At 35.6% G+C, this 13,513-nt stretch overlaps 1 protein-coding gene across 18 annotated transcripts in view; it reads left to right on the top strand.

The window, feature by feature from the left end:
- Positions 1-13,513, top strand: part of LOC100723598 (tyrosine-protein kinase Fer) — a 449,398-nt gene that overhangs the window by 228,011 nt on the left and 207,874 nt on the right. The window lies entirely within an intron of this gene.

Here is a 13,513-nt window from a genome sequence, read left to right as displayed (position 1 = left end):
TACAAAATTGGTTCACAATCCTGCAAGCTATGTAAAGGTGTTTTACTTGATTCTAAGTTGAAAGTTTTATTGTGATTTATTTTTTGACACAAAAGCTGAATGTGTAAAATGTAGAGTATTAAATTAGGTTAGAATCCAGTAAACCCAGAGAATGAAGAACAGTCTATAATTGGGCTCAAATGTACATTTGAAACAAAGTATATAAGCCATTAGAAATAAAAATAATCTTTTAGGACTAGAATTTGAAACTTGAAGGAAAACTTACAACACACTGTATTTCAGTAAAAGTTGGTGATTGCATAACAGTTTTTGAATTTGAAAGAATCACATGTATTGCTTTAAATAAACTATTTTGAGAAGAAGCAAATTTAGAAAGGAGACACACTTTTGAATTAGCCAAGTTTAGACATTATCTGTGTCATTTTTAACTACCTCGCAGAGTGTCATGACAGCCCCATTATCACCTGATTGACTTACATAGTTTAATATAAATATACTTAAACCTAAGCTTTATTATAGCTAACGATTCATACACTAACAGTAGCAAAAGCTAGGCCAAATACAGACTTTCCCTTGTCCTATTTATGTAGAAATTGCATGGGCATGTCTTTCTGACTACAAACTACAGGGACATAGGTCATTGCTCAGAAAATTTCATTTGACTCTTAGAGTCTAAAGATCTTACAGGCAGCTGATTACATACTCTCTGTGTGATCAACATAATGAGGACCCAGCTGAGCAGTAGGCAGACAGTATGAAACCTGGTTCTTCTTGACTCACTGCTTCAGGCATACGGACTGACATTTCTTAGGAAATTTTGCATATTCCAGTAATTTTCAGTTTGACCACTAGTTGTCAGCCTGACTAAGGAGACAGGAATCAAGTAGAAACAGATATGGTATGTTAACTCTTGTTGCACAGTTATTGTGAGTGTTAATCAAGGTACAGTTGTCCTAGAAACCACATGGATTATGCTACTTCTGTCCTAATTAGCCTTCTGCCTCCTGCAGTAGGGTCCACAGAACAGTTCACTGGCACCTAGAAAGAAAATGCTAGAACTCTGTTGGGATTTGATTTTTGCCCATATTCTTTTAGGTTTATGTCACTTGAGAATGACTTTATTTTCCTTCCATTCTTTATAAAAGTAGCTTTGCAGTGTGTGGTATTTGTAGTTGGCGATGTTTTCTTTAAACGATGTGACACTTCCTGCTGAACTCATGTTTTTAGAAGGAAAGTCTGCTGTCACTTGGATTGATGTTGTGATATACGTAGTATGTCATTTTTTCAGGTTGCTTACAAGACTTCTTCGATTTTTAAGACGTGTAATTATGTTGTGTCTTGGCTTAAATTTATTTGGGCTTACTCTATTTATGATTCTACTAAATTCATGAATTTGTGTCTTTGCCAAATTTGGGGAGTTTCAGTCATTATTTCTTTAGCTACTTACTTGTTCATCTCTACTTTTCTCTCCTATTGGAGCTCTGATGATGTAGATACTGGGTCTTTTGCCATTACACCATAGATTATTCATTTTCTTTTCTCTCAGTTTTTTTTTTTTGTTGTTGTTGTTGTTTTGCAGAGTGAGTAAATTTTATTAATCTGTCTTCAGGTTTAGAAGTTCTACCTTCTGTTACTTTCAATTTACTATTGATCCTATTCATTGAGTTTTTAAATTTTTTTAGGTGAATGTATAATTTATATCATGTGCTTTTAAAGAACTTCTATTGCTATTGTTGAGGTAATTTTTTTTCATGTTTTGAAGAAAATTAATCATTGTGAATTTTTGTGGTTTTAAAATCCTCATCAGACAGCTCTAACATGCAACCCATCTTCCTGTTTCTGTCAGTTGTATATCTTTTCTCATATAAATTATGATTTTCTTGACTCTTGATAATTTTAAACAACTTGTACCCTACACATTTTAATGCACTATTAGTATACTCTGGGTCCTGTTTATTTGTTTATTTATTTGTACCTGGGGATTGGACTCACCACCTAGCGCCTGCCAGGCAGGCACTGTACCACTGAGCTATATACCCAACTTTCTGAGTCCTATTTAAATCTTTTATGTTCTCAAGACAGTCACCTTGTTTGGTTTGTCTTAGATCCTGGCCTACTTCAGTGAGCTATGATTTCATTGCCAGGTTAATTATCAGAAACTTTGTGGCATTACTTTTTTTGTTTCGTTCATTGGTGCTACTGGGCTTCCACCTTGTTCTTGTAGTCAGTGAAGAGCACTTGCTGGGCTGGTACTTGTTGCAGTTTGATTTCTCTAGCAATGCCTTCTGGCTCCTCTGTTGTCTCTGGTCCATGGGCATAAGACCCTTTCCACACTGCAGTGAATTTTGTAGCACTGTTTCCCTTGTCAACATAGCCTCATTTCATTGTTATTTCTTGGTCAAGTTATGCATCAGTTTATAGGGAAAAAGAGGCGTCTTGGCCTGGATTGCGTCATGTGGTACTTTTGAGTTACCACAGAGTTTGTTATGAAGCAAAAGGAGTATCAATCCCAGTCAAGAAAGAGTTGGTACTTACTGTTTGCTGTTTCTCTGTTCTGTTTCTCTGGTTACTGTTTGCTGGACTTTTAGGTCATGTTGAGTTCAACTGGTATTCAGGACTCTTAAACCTAGGTGAGGGACAGACCAAACTGAATGATTTGCCTTCTGTTGCTTAGGAGTCAATGTTTCATGATATAAGACATCTTGCTGCTGTGTTCTGTTCCTGGGGTCTCAAACAAGGTTGCCTTTCTCGTAAGTATTTTCAGAATTCTTAATAGTTGTAATTTTTTTCCCATGGAAGAAACAGGGAAGATTGTATGTATACAAGTTGTTCCATGACCACATCACTTTAATTTCTGTTTTTGAGCATGTTGGATAATATACATTATATATTGGTATGTTTGAACAAATATTCACATTTTAAAAAATTAAAATATCACACAATGAAATATTTGGAGACCCCCCTGGTCTATAAGATTGAATTAGTAGTACTTGAGTGCTGAGTTCTACACGGTCAGGTTAGGATCTGTGTTTCAAATTTTTTACTCAATACTCTCCCTCTTTAAGAACTCATGGATTCTACTACAGAGGTGTATTAACTCTATCTAGAGGATTCATACTGATTTTTGTGACTTTGCCAGAATCCTACCTCTTCTAAGAGACTTTTTTTGGCTCACCTAGCATAGTGTAGCTTTTATCCCCCTGTGAACCCTTTATTAATTGTTAAATTACTCATGCAGCACTTTCATATTGAAGAGAGTGTGTTCTAGAAATTTATCTTGAGCTCCTTTGTTTGAAGATTTCCCTTGTTAAAGAGTATTAGCAATGATGTTTGAGTTCATAAGCTTATCTATAATGTATTGAGTATACATACCATAACCATCATTTTGCAAGGCTTGCAAACTCTAGTTTGAGGAGACATTGGAAGAGAAAGCTAGTATTGATGAATGGTAACTGTTACCACATACGGGTAAAAGAAATATGGATACTCTCATCCTTTCTCTGCCCTTGTCCAGGTATGTATACTCTGGTGCTGATTCCCATGGTTTCTACTTCCTGCTTTTCTTTTACTTTCATGAACCCCATAACCAGAAAGTGGCATAAATCTTTTTCACAGATTCTAGATAGTGTTTCTGACCACCTGAGCAAGAGTGTTTAAGGTGTGGTCTGCTTTTTTTTGTTGTTGTTGTTTTCTCTTTAAATGTTCTAATAAAATATTAAAGAAGTTGGTTTGTTACTTCTATACATTGATTATATATTTTATATGTGGCCCAAGATAGTTCCTCTATCTTGGGAGAGAGAGAGAGAGACAGAGAGACAAAGAGAAAGAAACAAAGACAGAAAGAGAGAGATCAGTCTGCAGGTTGGACATAGCTGACTGAAGTAGGAACTTTGTTGTATTTTTAGTTTAGTGTAGCTTTTAGTAACCAGTGGGAAACTTGTTCTAACAAATTTCAGATACTTTTCAACTTCCATGAAGCCTTTTAAAACATATTGAAAATTAAACATTTGTACTTAGCATCCCAACTCTATTCTGTACATAATTCTTTTTTAATCTCATTATTCTTAATGTGCTTTTTAAAGCCCTCAAGTATAAGGACCATGTTTAACTTATCTTTGAATTCTCATATCTTTGAACTTTTAGTACAGCTGAGTACATTCAGATGTACAGTCAGATGGATTTGGATCTAATTCTGAACTTTCTCTCATTTTTTCCCTCAACATTATATTACTGTTTGACTTTTAGTCAAACAAGTTGACTGCTTGGTATCTTCTTGTCTACTTTTGTGCTTCAAGACAGGTCCTGGAAAAAATCGTCTCATAGTTTCTTTGTCCAGAGAGAGCCCATTTGTGCATTTCGTATGGATAAGACACAACCTCTTGACTCCTGTCTTTAGGGATTGCCTTCCTCCTAGAATGTGTAATTATCCCTATTGTCTTATAGCTGTACCAGGATCACATGAGTTAGACAGTAACTCAAATGTATGTTTCTAGTTTTTTACTCCTCTGTTCACCACTTAATCATAGCATTTATTCTTTTCAAAAAAGAAAAAAAAGGCAATTTCTATTGTTAAACCTGTTCTTTCAATGATAGTACTCGTAATTTGTGTGTGTGACTAAGGAAGATTGATATTTAAAAATTCATTCTAATATATGAATTAATTTAGAAATAATGTGAAACTGCTTTATTGTCAGTTATGTTTGAGAAATACTTTGCCTATCTTTCCTTTGCCCCAGCATCTTCTTTTGTTTATATTAACTAGTTATTTTCTAAAAGCTAAGAATATTTCTAAGGCATACTAAGTAGGATTCAACTTAATTAATTTGAATCTTCAGTATTAGGCTATAGAAAGTTGTGTTAAGACTAGATTAACTATTTAGGAACCTTCTCTGTGTTGCTTTATTTAGACTTTATTCTTTTTTTACTTTGAAATTAAAACTTGAAAAATAATCTTAATTGAATTATCTTGGAATTTCTGTAAAAATATTCATACTTTCTTATAATTATTACTTTTCCTATAAGTACATGATTTATAAAGATTGTCACACTTGTAAGTGTAATTTTGTCTTGAAGCTAAATTTCACAATTTCCAGGGAAATAAAATTTCACTTTATAGCAGCTTTTTTTTTTAATTTTAAAGAGAATAAAATCAAAACAAAACAGAACAAAGCATATCAGAACAGTACAGTGCAAGAAACACAGGACTCTACAAGACAACAGGAAATCAACAGTGGCTACTATGTCTCTTGTTTTCTTCAAAATAGTTGTCCATAACTTCACACACAATAAAATCAAACAAAAAAATAGTATAAAACCAGTCAAAACAAAAGAATGAAGGCATTACAGCACTTCAAAACAAACAATAGGAAATCAACAATGGCTATCGTAATGTATCTTTTTTTCCTCAAAACAGCTGTCCATATCTTCACACATAATGAAATCAAGTAATAGAAAATAGACTAAACTCAATCAAAACAAAAGTATGAAGTATTACAGGACTTCAAAACAAGAAAATAGGAAATGAAAAATGGTTACTATAATATCTCATTTCCTTCTAAATAGCCATCCATACTATCACACATAATAATAGAATAAGAAAAATAAAAAATAAAACAAAACCATAAAAAGCAATGAGAAAAGAATAAAAGCATTATAGAACTTCAAAACCGGATGATAGGAAATCAATAGTGGCTACCATAATGCCTCATTTTCTTCTAAATAGCTGTTAATTCACATAATAAAGTATAACAAAACAAAATACAACAAAATCCATTGAACAAACGAATGAAAGCATTATAGGACTTCAAAACAAGAAACAGTGGTTACCATAACACATACCAAAATAGCTACCCATAGCATCAGACACAGTAAATACTAACAAAACAGGATAGGATAAAACCTAACCTAACAAAATTATGAAAATGATTCAAGACAGGATAAGAAGAAATTAACAGTGATTACCACCTGCCCCTCTTAGGTGTTTCCTCCCCTATCACTTTCATAATATCTGTTGTGCTTTTTGGATCCCGCTAACTTATTCTGTTTATTATGCTGGGATTCACCTGTGTGAGTTCCAGCCATTTCACCCATGAACATGATCTCCAGTTGCATCTACTTACCTACAAGAGACGTAGGATAATCTTGCTTCATAGCTGGGTAGCTTTCCATTGGATGAATTTACCATATCTTTCTTACTCATTTTGTGGTTGCAAGTTACCCTTGCTTCTTTCTGGTCTCCTGTCATGTGGAACAATATTTTTCTCTCTTTTGATTTTCAGTCTGTGTCTTTCCTTTTAAGTTAAATATATTTCTTGTATACAGTATATTGATGGATCTTATTTCTTGATCCACTCTCTCTGTGTTTCTTTTTATTGCTCAACTGAGGCCATCTGTATTTATAGTTACAATCAGCACACATTGGTTTGTCTCTGCCATGCTATCCTCCTGCTACTGGCCCTCCACTTTTCCCTTCATTCAATTGCTTGTCCTGTTTGGTGATCCTCTGTGCTGTACCTGAAGCCATGGTCATCTTTATCTCTCTCTAGAATATTCTTCAGCACTCTCTGTAGATTTTGCTTGCTGGTCATGAATTCCTTCAGTTGTTCTTTATCATAGAAATATCTTATTTTTCCATCAATTTTGAAAGATAGTTTTACAGGGTACATCAATCTGGGTTGGAAGTTGTTTTCTTTCAAGATCTGAAACACATCAAACTCTTCTTGACTTGATGGTATGTGTTGACAAGTCTGCCATGATTCTGATTGGCTTTCCTCTACAAGTGATCTGTTTCTTTTCTCTAACAGCTTTTAATAGTCTGTTCTTGTGCTAAATTTCTAGAATCTTGATTATTATATGGGTGGGTATAGATTTATTTTGATTATGGCTAGCTAGAGTTTTATATGCCTTGCTTATCTTTATGCCAGATCCTTTTCTATGTATGAAAAGTTTTCTGCTATTCTGTAAATAATCTTTTATTTCATTTGTGTTGACCCCTGCTTCTTCACTGACACCTATCACCCTTAAAGTGTTTTCTTGCAGCTGTTGAATTATTTCATGGCTCCTTATTATTTTTAAGAGACCTTTCCTCTCATGATTATTAGCTGTGATCCTTTCTTCAAGATATGAAAGTCTATCTTGAGTCTCTTTCAAGTGATTTTGCCAGTTTTCATTTGACTTTTTAATTTCCTGGATCCCTCTTTGAATCTGCTTCATGCATTCCTTTCTATATTGTTCATTTAAGGTTTCCATCATTTTCCTATGCTTCTCTTTTTTATCTATTTTTTAGATATGCTCAGCAATTCTTCCATTATGTCTGTGATTCCTTGTTTTTTTTTTTTTTAATTTTATTTAAGGAGAAAAGAAAAAAAAAGCAGGGAAAGGGTACAAGTTATACAGATTTACAGAAAAAAAATGAACAGTAGGAAATCACTAGTTAATGGATTACATATTGTCATCTTAGAAATAATTGTTCAAGTCACAAAATTAAAGCTTGTAAAGTGGACATTCCATCAATGATACTGCAAACAGTTCTGTTCATTGATCCAATAAAACTCTGTGATATCATTTTCTATCTTATACACTTAAATATACATGCAGTTATATAGTTTGGAGCACTTTCTTTTCCTCTCTTTTGTACCATGACTATTACACATTTTGGGTTTCATTGCTCTCACTTTTTTGGAAGAGAGTAAAACCAAATGTGACATAACAGAACAGAATCAGTCAAGTCAAAAGGGTGGACATAATAGATAATGTAAAAACATAATACAAGGTGATCAACAATGGTTACCATAACGCCTCCCGCTATCTCTAATAGAATTGCCTATATCATTAGTTATAATACAATTGAACAAAACAGTAAAGAATAAAACCAACAAAACCAAAACATTGGAGACATTGTAGGTCTTCAAAAGTAGATAAAAGTCAACAAGAATGGGCGTCATAATGAATCTCATTATCTTCACAGCTGATGCCTAAACTTTCGAACCTGATACTATCCAGCAAAACAGAATAGGGGAACATCAGTTAAAAACCAGATGGTGAGAGTAATACAGGCTTTAAATCAAGGTAATGAAAAGTCAAAGTGGGTTACTATAATATATCCTGCTATTTTTTTTCCTTTAATTAAAAGGATAAAGATAAAAAAGTAAATAATGGAGTGGAGATTGAGATAAAAGAGGGCATAACAACGAAACAGCGCAGATCAAAACATAACCATTTAAGCAGAATAGTGTTTCACCACCAGATAATCCTAACCTAAAAGTAGTTACCATATTGTTTCTTTCTTTGAAATCCTTGAGTACAACTTCGTATACTGTAGCATTAAGTATATCAAAACAATGTAAAACCATTCAAGAGAATGACAGCATTACAGAGTATTTAGAATCGACTAACAAAATGAACAATGGTTTCTGTATAATCTCCTTGTCTTTAAAAGGTTTTTGCTTATACTATCGTACATAATAAAATCCAATAAGATACAGCCTATTTAGACCATTGGAGACAGAAGGACAAAAGCTAGATGAGACTTCAAAACAAGATGATACTAAATCTGTATTACCTATTAAGATGTCATTTTCTCCAAAATAGCTGTTCCTATCATCCAATCTTCTCTGCCTCATTTCTGTTAAGCTCTTTTTCTGTCCGTAGCTGTCAGTTTGTCTTCTTCATTTTGTTCTCTGCTCCATTTGTTGTGGCCTCTCTGCCATTATTTCTGGATTCTTTGTATTTTTCTTTTTTTAGAATATCCTGCAATACTCTCTGTAGAGTTGAATTGGTGGTTGCAAATTCCCCCAGTTCCTCTTTATCCTGGAAGCACCTTGTTTTTCCATCAATTTCCAGGGACAGTTGTGCAGGATATCTCAATCTTGGCTGGAGATTATTATCTTTCAATGCTTGAATTATTTCCCCCCACGCTCTTCGTGATTTGATGGTTTGTGCAGAGAAATCTGCTGTGATTCTGATGGGTGTTCCCTTGTAAGTGGTCCTTGTTTTACTTGAGACATTATTTCTGAGCTGATTATTTTTACAGTCTCATGAAGTTGTTTCTTTAATTCAGTTGCTATGCTCTTGGAGACTTCAGGTATGTGACTTCCATTTTTTCCCATGACTTTATCTTCCAGACTTGTTCTCTGTGGGCTGGAGGTCCAAGATTGTCTTTTGCTCCTTTCTCTTGACTTTCTTCTGGGTTCTTCTCAACAAGACAGTTGTGGGGTTCCAGACACTTTCTATGTTGGTTGCCCCTTCATGGTGCAGGGAAATGGAACAGGCCCCTAGGTTTCTCTGACCCCAGGTTCACAGGGAGGTGCCAGACCTGTGCAGCTACACTGGGTCTTCTCCAATGGACAGGGGTGCATTGTGGTGGGGCTCCTTCTCTCTGTCTGAGTGTCTACACTGGGATTCCTGCAGTGGTGGCAGGCATACAGGGATATGTTTGTCTGATTATCCCTGGTGGGCAAAGGCTGCCCAAAGGAAGCAAGAATATCCAGTGGTGACCTGTAGGGACACAGGACTACCTGTCTGGGTCCTCTTGCTCGCACTGGCTGCCTTTTGATGGCAACAGCCGGGAGGCAGAGGTGGATCTGGCTGGATCTCTCTGCTTGCTTTTATAGAAAACTTTTAAGTGTTTTAGGTATTTAAATAATTCATTGTTAAAAATATATTATCTTTGTATCATATTTTACGAAATATTGAAATAGTTTTCTAGCATTATTTGTAGTTGTGATTTTCATTTCATATATGTGCTAAGATTTCAGTCATCCAGTTTGAAAAATTATTAAGTGCATTTTAATGGATTTTTGGAAAAAATTAAAGGTCATTTTGTGCTGGTAATGTTAAATTTAATTAAAGAATATAGACGTGGTAAAAATAATATTCCTACTAGAGTACAGTGGAGTTTTTGCATCTTCCAATGATGGATCTTTGTTTATAATGAGGGTAAATTCCAAGTATATTCTTTCATGCCAGAAATTTCAGAATAAAAGGTAGTAGAAGCATAGTGCAAAAACAATACATAAGAAGTTCAGGGTGAGGTCAGCAGGAAGAAATGCCACTAGGATTAAAGTTTTTAAAACTCAAGTATTAATAACTATAAATTACATCAAAAGTTGGTTAGCTTACCTAGTAAATTAGAATTGTTCACTGCTTTTTTAAATTCAAGTAGCTACAACTGGTGTTATCTTTGAAATTTAAAGTGTTCCCTACATTCAGTAAGTAGTTTGTACTCTAAATACACATATGGACTGCCTCTGCTGCTTGGTAGAAGGCGCCGCACTAAGGAAGCTGCCAAGCTCCCCCCACCCTCCAGCTCGCACTGCTGGGAGTACCTGAGTGCCTCAATGCTCCCAGCTGCAGCAGGCCACCCCGCCACATGGAGGAAATACACCAAGCTCCGCCCCTGCTCAGGCTGCTGGGTGTGCCTCCGACTCAGTGCCTCACCACCACTGTCGTGTGGAGGAGGAACACTGAGCTCTGCCCTGGCTCAGGAAACTGAGCCAGACCTGCCTGCGTCAGTGCCCTCCCACTGCCTCCACAGAAAGGATGACCACCCTGCTCCTTCCTGGCTTAGGCTGCTGAGCCGTGCCTGGGACCTAGCACATTCCTCCCGGGTGCTGACCCACAGGACACCACATCCATCCTGGCTCCACTATCTGCCCTTGACAACCCTCCCCATCTCTTAGACCAAGCACTGCTCTGAACCTTTGGGTCCCACCCTCCCTCCCCAAACCTTGAACCATGGTGGACTGGCAGGGCTTGTTTGATAGGAGACTTGGTGGCACTTCACCCAGACAGAGGACCCCAGTAGGTTCTGGTCAATATGTACCCAACAGTCGGGCAGACATCAGCCACACAGTAGGACCCTGGGACATTCATTGTTGACAGTTGTGACTATTGAGATTAAATAACCAGATTCTGGTCAAGAAGGTAAAATGACAAAACAAAAAATCAGAATGCAGTCTCAAACGTCTAGTCCATCAGGTGCAAGAACAAGTGACAGTGAAATGGAGGACTTTAAAAGTCATACACCAAAATCTCTGGAAAGATAGCAAATGAAGTAAAGAAACAAATACATGAGGCTATAGAGGAAATCAAATTAGAAGTAATGTCTTATGTAAAGACAGAAATAACCTTAGTAAAGGATTTGTTCAACATAGCTAGGGAAGAAATAGATTAAAAAATTCAGGAGGAAAATTGATTGAAACTTTGAAAAATGTAGAAAACAAGCAGAATCCATGAAACAAATTCAAAGAAATATCCATGTAAGCTGGCAAAACCATTTAAATGAAGCTGAGGATAGAATTTCAGACCTTGAGGACAGGATCACAGATAACGACCATGAAATGATAGAACTTATAAAAACAACAAAGCAGCATGAAATGACAATATAGCAGCTTCAGGATGATGCCAAGAGAAACAATGTAAGACTAATTAGGCATCAGTGAGGATGCAAGAGACAATGCAAAGGACTTAACTAAGCTTTTCACAGAAGTAATAGAAGAAAATTTCCCAAACATGGGGGGAAAAATCTGACATACAAATAAGTGAGGCATATAGAATGCCAAAGTCATAACCAACATAGAGCTACACCCAGACATATAATAATTAAGATCCTAGACATACAGCATAAAAACAATACTAAAAGCTGTTAGAGAAAAGACACAACTCACCTATCAAGGAAAACCTATTAGAATCATGGCAAACTTCTCAGCACAAACCTTCATGTTAAGATGAACTTGGAGTGAAGTATTTCAAGCCCTAAAAGAAAACAACTTTCAACCTAGACTGATGTACCCAGAAAAACAATCTTTCAAATTTAATGGAGAAACAAGATACTTCCATGACAAAGAACAAGTGAAGTTCATATCTACCAAACCAACCCTAGAAAGAGTATTTAAAGACATACTAGAAAGAGATAAAAATGACCACAATCTCCACAACAACAGCAGAAAGAAACCCGCCAGGCTGGACAAGCAATTAAACAAGGGAAGAAAGCAGGAAACCAACAACAGGAACGTAATATGACAAAATCAAGCAAGTATATATCAGTGATACTCATAAATGTAAATGGGCTCAATTCACCTGTCAAAAGAAGCAAGTTGACAGAATGGATCAAGAAACAGGACCCCACTATATGCTGTATACAAGAAACACATCTGACTCAAAAGGAAACTCATAGGCTAAAAGTTAAAGGATGAAAAACAGTATTCCATGCAACAGGAACCCAGAAAAAAGCAGGGGGAGCTATTCTGTTTGCAGACAAAGTGAACTTCAAACCTAAAATGATTAAAAGAGATAAAGAAGGCCATTGCATACTCATAAGTGGAAAGCAATCCTAAGAGGAAAATATATAGCAATAAATAGTCACATCAAGAAAACAAAACAAGCACAAATAAATAAACTAATGATACATCTCAAGCTCCTAGAAAAGAAAGAGCAAGTCAAACCCAAAAAGAGAGGAAACTGTAAAGATTAGAGCAGAAATTAATGCAGTTGAAACAAAAAAATACAAAGAATTAACAAATCAAAGAGCTGGTTTTTAGAGGATAAAGAAAATTGATAAACCTCTAGCCAACTTTATCAAGAAAAAGAAAAAAAAAACTCAAATCCTTGCAGTAATGACTGAAAAGAGAGAAATTACTACAGATCCCATGGAAATTCAAAAGATCTTGAACACTTACTTTGAAAATCTCTACTCACATAGGGTGGAAAACACAGAGGAAATGGACAGATTTCTAGACACATATGATCTACCAAAACTCAAGAAGTTATAACAATCTTGAATAACCCAATATCAGCTACTGAAATTGAAAACATGAATAAAAACTTACCAACAAAGAAAAGCCCAAGTCCTGGTGGATTCACAACTGAATTCTACAAGAAGTTTAGAGAATATTTAATGCCATCACTCCTTAAACTCTTCAATGAAATTAAAAGTAAAGCAGTCCTCCCTAAATCATTCTTGGAGGCAAGTGTTACCCTGATACCAAAACCAAAGAAAGACACTACCAAAAGAACTACAGACCAATCTCACTCATGAACATTGATACAAAAATTCCCAGTAAAATACTGGTAAAGAGAATGCAGCGAATGGTCAAGAAGATAATACACCATGACAAGTGGGATTTAGATCAGGAATGCAGGGATGGTTCAACATACCAAATCAATAAATGTAACACAACACATCAACAGAGATAAAAATAAAAATCACATGATCATCTCAATAGGCACAGAAAAAGCTTTTGATAAAGTCCAACACCTGCTCATGATAAAAACCCTACAGAAACACAGAATAGATGATATGTGCCTAAGTCTCATAAAAGGCCATTTATGACAATCCAACAGCCAACATTATACTACTAAATGGACAAAAACTGAAAGCCTTTACTCTAAAATGAGGAACAAGACAAGGATGCCCACTATCACCACTCCTATTCAATGTAGTTCTAGAAATATTAGAGCAATCAGACAAGAGGGAGAAATAAAAGGAATAATAATAGGAAAAGAAAAGGTTAAA

Source organism: Cavia porcellus, unplaced genomic scaffold, assembly GCF_034190915.1.
Source record: "Cavia porcellus strain 051 isolate PalLab524CR breed Dunkin Hartley unplaced genomic scaffold, mCavPor4.1 scaffold_27, whole genome shotgun sequence".
Classification (NCBI taxonomy): Eukaryota; Metazoa; Chordata; class Mammalia; order Rodentia; family Caviidae; genus Cavia; species Cavia porcellus.
The sequence above is the reverse complement of the archived record's forward strand: the minus strand, read 5'-3'. Positions and strand labels throughout refer to the sequence as shown.